Below are 6,758 nucleotides of genomic sequence, written 5' to 3'. Positions count from 1 at the left end.
ATTATAATTATGTTGCATTATAATAGTCTTATTTAAATCTTGATCCACATTTAAAAGAAATTAAAGAAATTGGTGATTTTGGAATTCATCTCTTTTGGATAAAAACTCAATTATTTGATTGAAAAATTAATTATTTTATTGAAAATGTAATTATTTTGTAAAAAGTTCTCTTTTCTATCAAAAGTTCTACTACTTTGTTAAAATTTTTATTTCTTTTATTTGAATGTTCATCTCTTTCGTGGAAAATTCATTTTTGAAACTGACAATTAATCTATACCATTTCTGGTTTAAAAATCAGGTATTTTGTTAACAATTCGTCTTTCTTTGTAGAAATTAAATTGCTTTATGGAAAATCCATACTTTTTGACTAAAAATTACATTTTTCGGATGAACTAGCAACTGTAAATATTTTTTGGTTGCAAAGTCGTTTTTTTGTAAATGCAACTATATTGTTAAAAATTAAAATAATAATTTTTGGGTGGAATATTCTATTATTCACTTAAAGTTGAACTACTTAGTAAAAAAATTAATTTTTTCTTATTAAGGATTCATAATTATAGTTGAAAATTAAACTATTCGCCTTCAAATTAAGTTAAAAATTTAGCTTTTTTGTAGATAATACTCTTTTTGAATTATAAATTAAAAAATGTAATAAAATTAAATTGACCTTTTTTAGTAGAAATTTAATCTTTTTGGTTGAAAATGTATCATTTCTGGTCAAAAATTCAATTGTGCGTTTATTTTAACAAGGTTTTTTAAATATGGTTGAAAATTTTACTATTTGGTTGACAGTGTAACTCTTTGATTGAAAACTTATTTTTTTCGCTTAAGAAATTCAACTCTTCGTAGATAATTAGTCTTTTTGACTTTAAAATTAAGTAATTTCGTTGAAAATTCATGTATTTTGTTTTAAATTTGTCTTTTTTTGTAAATCATTAATTTTTTCGGTCGAAAATTCATCTGATTGGTTGACAATTCAGCAACTTTGTTGAAAATAAATTTTTTTCGTTAAAAATTATTTATCTTTATCTGAAAATGTAACTCTTATAGGATTAATTGAAAATTAATCGTATATATTGGTTAAGTTTGAAAATCGTTTTTTTTATAGGACATTAATCTTCTTGGTCAAAAAATCACCTTTTCCCTTGAAAATTTAACAATTTGTTTTCGATTATGACTTCAAATATTATTACAGTCTAAAAGATTTTTATTTTGAACCCATTCAATTTTTAAATTTTTAATTAAAAAAAGAAAATTTCGTTGATTATCAGCAATTTTTGACCGTTCATTAAAAATAATCCATTACAAACAACTGTTAAAAACTATACAAATTTGAACAGAATGGTTCGAAATAAAAAGCCTTGAATTGTTAAATTGTAATGAGCTAAATTTTAAGTTTAAATACTACAATTTCAATTTGAAAAAAGATTCAGAATTAATTTCAAACTTCAAATTATTTCAAATAATTTGAAGCACGATTTAGACTTTTGCAGATTAAAAAAAAAGTTTTTTGAGAATTGTACAGTATTTAAAAAGAATAACAAAAATTGTTGTGATTGCTAAGAACATTGAAAATGATTTTTTATTTTGACAAATAAATTTTAAGTGAGTATTTGAAAACATTATAAAAATTAAGAAATAAAGAAAAACTACTACTACGTGTCCCTTTTGAGGCTTGGTTAACCAAAGGGCATCGAAATTTACTAGGTCTTCTGCTTCTAACTTCTCGCTTATAGTTAACACAAGGATTGTTTAATATTGAAATGAATCTAGTTTCAGGGGAGTCTGCCGGACCGTCTTTACCAGAGATTCTAATTCTCTTACGGGGCGACACATAACCTTCTGACATGGTGAAGGTATCCGTTCTAATTTACCCAGCACTCACTTCCTGTACCTCAGGTTCAACTGGCAATGCATAAGTTGCATCAAATTGTCCATACGGAGGTTCCCTATTTCCCGATTCCATTTTACCCAGAATCGTCCCACCTGTAGGTTTTTGCATTTTAACTCCGGAATGTCAGTACCTTAAGGATCAAGGACACTGCTCGGGTTAGTGTAATGCAGCGGAATTATCCCGGCCATACAGAGGTCCCTAAAATTTCCTTTGTCAATATTTAAAGGCCTGATTTCTCCACTCGAGGCGTACAAATATTACTAAAGGTAGCACCTCGTTGTAGAATAGACACCCCTGTTATACGACATACCTGAGCTTATATCCCAGGGCGTACGGATATTACTATCGAAAGCACCCCTTGTGGAAGAAAGAGGTCTTCATAAAAAGCATTTTTCAATCACAATGACTCCGAGATTTCTATAGCGGTCTCGTACAATTCACCATCAGAAGATTCTTCCTCACTCTTAAAAATTTTGTTTTCAGTTGATTCCTTGTTAATTTTGTCTTGAGAATAGAATTCAAAGTTAGAAATGAAAAGGGACAAATATTACTTAATACAGAGATCATTAGAATAATAGTCATCGTCTGTTTTTACTTCCGGTTCGAAATCTGAAGTCGGAACAGTGCAATCAACTGCAATTAGCCGCAATGTCCACCTATTTAAAACTATTTAACTTTTCTTTCGTAAAGACAAGGTCGGGAATGTTCTACTGATAATAAAATAGCTAAAGGTTTCTTCTCTATGGTTGCATAACAAGTCTCAGCATTATTTATTGTTCGAGAGGCGTCTGTTACTGGTAAGACTTGCCTAATCTCACCTTGACTTATTATAGCACCTTTTACATAATCTGAGGCAACTGTGGTTATTAAAAAGGTTTACTAAAATTGGGGCACTGAAGGATGGGGTCCGTAATTATTAAATTTCGAAATTTTTTGAAAGCTATTTGTTGGGCAGTTCCTGAATTCTATTTTATCTCAAACTTGGTGATCTATGGAAGGGGTTGAGCTATTTTTGCGACATTGGGTATGCAGCATCTTTAATAAACGATTGAACCAAAAGGTTGTTTAATATTGTGGCGAGCTTCGGGGAAGGGGAAACTTTTGACCGCATCTATTTTTCTGGAATCTGGCATAATACCTTCTTGGGTTATAACATGCCCTAAATATGTAATCTTTCGAAGGAAATTATATTTATCTGGCAGAAGAGATAACTCGTTACGTTGCAACCTTCCAAAGAGTTTTTCCAACTTGATGGCAAGCTCTTGCTTTAATTCCCAGATACAAGCTGATCCCTCATTTACTGAGAAGTTTCAGGAGCATTGTTGAGACCGAATGGAATTCTTTTAAACTAATAGTTTTTTTCAATGAAGGCGCGATAGTCAATAAATTTTGTACGTCTTTTTGAATATGAGGTTGACGAACCTGCTTGATATTCATAACTTTTTCGTCTGTGGTAATCCTTTTTTGTTTAATTGTACTTTGGCAAGTGAGTTTATCGCTAGGTAGTTTAAATTGATAAGGAAATTAATTTATTATTTCAATTGTACTAACACGTTCTTCTTCATTAAAATCTTCCTAATTCAAACCTTTTAGAATTTCGCACATTCGCCGAGGGTGTGCAACATGTTTTCCGGAACAAGAATCTTTATTATTAATGCTTTCTGTGCACGAGCAAACGACATGATAATCCTTTAGCGGAACAGGTCCTAAAGTTTATGCGATATTTTCGAGGGTCAAATTTGTAGGAAAACTTCATAATTTTTGTTGAAATTCTCCTTTTTGTTCGAAATACCATCTTTTTAGTTGATAAATCATCTCTTGGGTTACAAATTCAGTTTTTCTCTTGAAGATGTAGTAGAATTTTCTTTCAATTTATATTTTTAGTTTAAAATTGAACTGTTTCGTTGAAAAGTCATCATTATCGGTAGAAAATTAATTTTTCACTAAAAATTAATTTTGTCGTCTTTGGTTAAAATATAAAATTTACCTCATTTTTAGTTGAAAATTTAACTTTATTGGTAGTAAATTGATTTTTTTGGTTAAACATTTATTAGTTTTGGGAAAAAGTGTAGTTTTTTACTAGAAACTTATCTAATGTGTTTAAAAATGTTTGCGGTGGAAAATATTAATTCTTCTAACAGAAAATTGAATTTTTTGTTAGAAAGGTAACCTGTTGAGTTGAAAAATCAGATATTTTTTTTAATGCCCTATTTTTTCACCACAAAATTCTTAGTTATACTTGCTACCATGTTTAAATTAAATATCGCTTTATTTTCAGGCGTAAGAAACACATTAAAAAGCCATAAAAAGAATAGCAAGTGAATCATAGGATAATATATATGACGACTTCTGATCTTAATTCAATCTAATTATAATCAATAATTATTACTAAACGGTACTGTCGACTTCTATAATGTTAAAAAACAAAATATATCTAAAAAAATTTTTTCATCGAGCACGCTGGCTGCTATATTATAAATTTACTCAGGAGCGCTGTACTATACACGGGTTTTACTGCGATTTTCCTTGTGTACTACAAAAAGAAAAAAAATGTAGGCAAATATTAGTACAGATATTTAAACGTCGGGCGCAGCCGCTGGGGTGTAGAGTCAGTAGAGATTCTTCTTGCGGGAAAATATCTCAATATTATGTAATATCCTGTAATAATCAAAACATGTAGAATTTAATAAAAAGTTATTGCAATATCTCAATCTTTTGTTTCCTTCTACAAAAATTCTTTTTTAAAATTGTTATTGTTATTATAATTACCAATTATAAATTTCCGACGGTTTGAAATTCTAGAATTGCGAAATTCTACATTGATGAAATTGTCCAAAGTTTATGAGATTATTGATTTAAAAAATTAATATTAAGGTGAATATGTTTTATTGTTATTTAACAATAAGAAAAGTAAAGATAATGAAATAATAAAAAATAGAAGGAAGGAGATTCGGTTGGTTACCTTCTCATTTTTTTAATCTTTTTTATTTTTGTCCTAAGAATTTGGTTTAAAAACTTTTTCATATTTTCGGGTTAAAAGTTCATCCATTCTGCAGGAAATTCGTCCTTTTGTCATCGAAGTTCAACATTTTTGACGAATATATTTTTCTTTATTGGCTGAAACATGGTTAGTCGTCTCCTCATTTTTATTTTCTCCTTTTTATTTTTGTCTTTAGAATTTTGTTTGAAAAGATTTTTTTCAATTGCAATATGAACACTTAAGATTAGAAATCCAAATTTTATCGTTGGATTATTGTTTTATATTGAGAAATTCTGTACACAACTATTGGACACTATATAGGCTTCTGAATTTGAATTTATTCGAATTTGAATTTCTTCATTTTTGAACATTTTTGCTAGTAGAATATTCCGGAAATAAGATTACCGGCCTAGAAACTTTAAAAGGTAAAATACCTGTCATTCATATGGGCCGAAGGTGGCTTCAAGTGCAATGCTGCAATGCAAGTGAAAGCAGTCAGGAAGTGTCATTGAGGTTACGAGGCGAGATGTTAGGACTTACGGTAAAGGATTTGTTAAAATTCTAGTTTTTATATTATTCATATCGAAAAAGGTATTAAATTTGTGTAAAATTAGACATATCAATTGTTGCATATATTTACTTACATGTATTTGCCAATTTTGGATTTAATTTTCAAACTTTCCGCGCAACATGGTACTTAAACTATTATGGATACGCTTTAAGTAACCTTCAGCTGAAGTTAATGACATTTTTAAAAATATTAAAGGCTACAAAAAAAAGTATTGCGATTACTCCGTGAGTTTCTGATGGAAATTTTCACGTAGAATCCGCATATCACAATTTAAAAGTTGATCTTGCTGTTCTTTTTTTGAGTTTTCTAAGAAGGAATTGAAAGGGGAACTCAGTGGGGTCTCCAAGGGTACTTCGTAGAGGCTCCTTTTGGTTCGTTCAGTCCGCCAGGGTACTGCGCCAGTAGTACATCCAATATCAATCTAACCACTGAGTGAACTCTTATGTCGGTTGTTAATCAGTAGTTAAAGTGGATATATGACCAGTAGTACGCTAATCGCTGGTGAAACGCTGGTTCCGGTATTTCACCAGTATTGCATATGGTGACGGTCTAGGCACCGTAATTATAAACAAGCAATTAATTTCAATATCTGTCATGGATCGGTAAATCCATGCGGTCACTTTATTCAAGAAGATGAGAAATATGTCTTACAGCCTTTCCGTAGCGAAGGTAAACTTACAACTGGCGCATCCCTTTGGGTTGTAGGGTAGGCCCTGTTCGAACACGACTATCGTTGAAAGGGACCGAAGGCGCCCTTCCTATTCTAACATAGAGAAGTATCTATTCTTAGAAACGTATGGAAGACCACTTTCCTTATACGAGACCTATTTATGCGAGACCTATTACAACATTAATCATAAGTCAGTAGTACACCAGTATGATGTCAAACGTGGGGTAAACTTTTATGTCAATATTTGACCAGCAATACGTATCAGTGTTGCGCCAGTAGTAGACTCAATATCAAGCCAACCACAACCTGAACTCTCATTTCGATTTTCAATCAGCACCTAAAGTAGTCATATGGCCAGTAGTAGGTCAATCGCTAATGAAACGCCGGTTCCGGTATTTAACCAGTATTATAATTCTAAAAGAATGTGGTGCAGGAGAGACGATAGTACACACAGGGGAAAGAAATCGGTTAAGATGGTTCGGACATGTTGAGAGAATGCAAAATGAACGACTAACGAAACAAATGTATCAAGGTAAAGTGAGTGGCAGCGTGCCCAGAGGTAGACCGCGGAAAGAATGGTTAGAATGTGTGAATAAGACCTTAGTTAGAAGAAACATAAGAAGTCACAGAAACACGAGAGCCT

Source organism: Belonocnema kinseyi, chromosome 6 (assembly GCF_010883055.1).
Source record: "Belonocnema kinseyi isolate 2016_QV_RU_SX_M_011 chromosome 6, B_treatae_v1, whole genome shotgun sequence".
NCBI lineage: Eukaryota > Metazoa > Arthropoda > Insecta > Hymenoptera > Cynipidae > Belonocnema > Belonocnema kinseyi.
The sequence above is the reverse complement of the archived record's forward strand: the minus strand, read 5'-3'. Positions refer to the sequence as shown.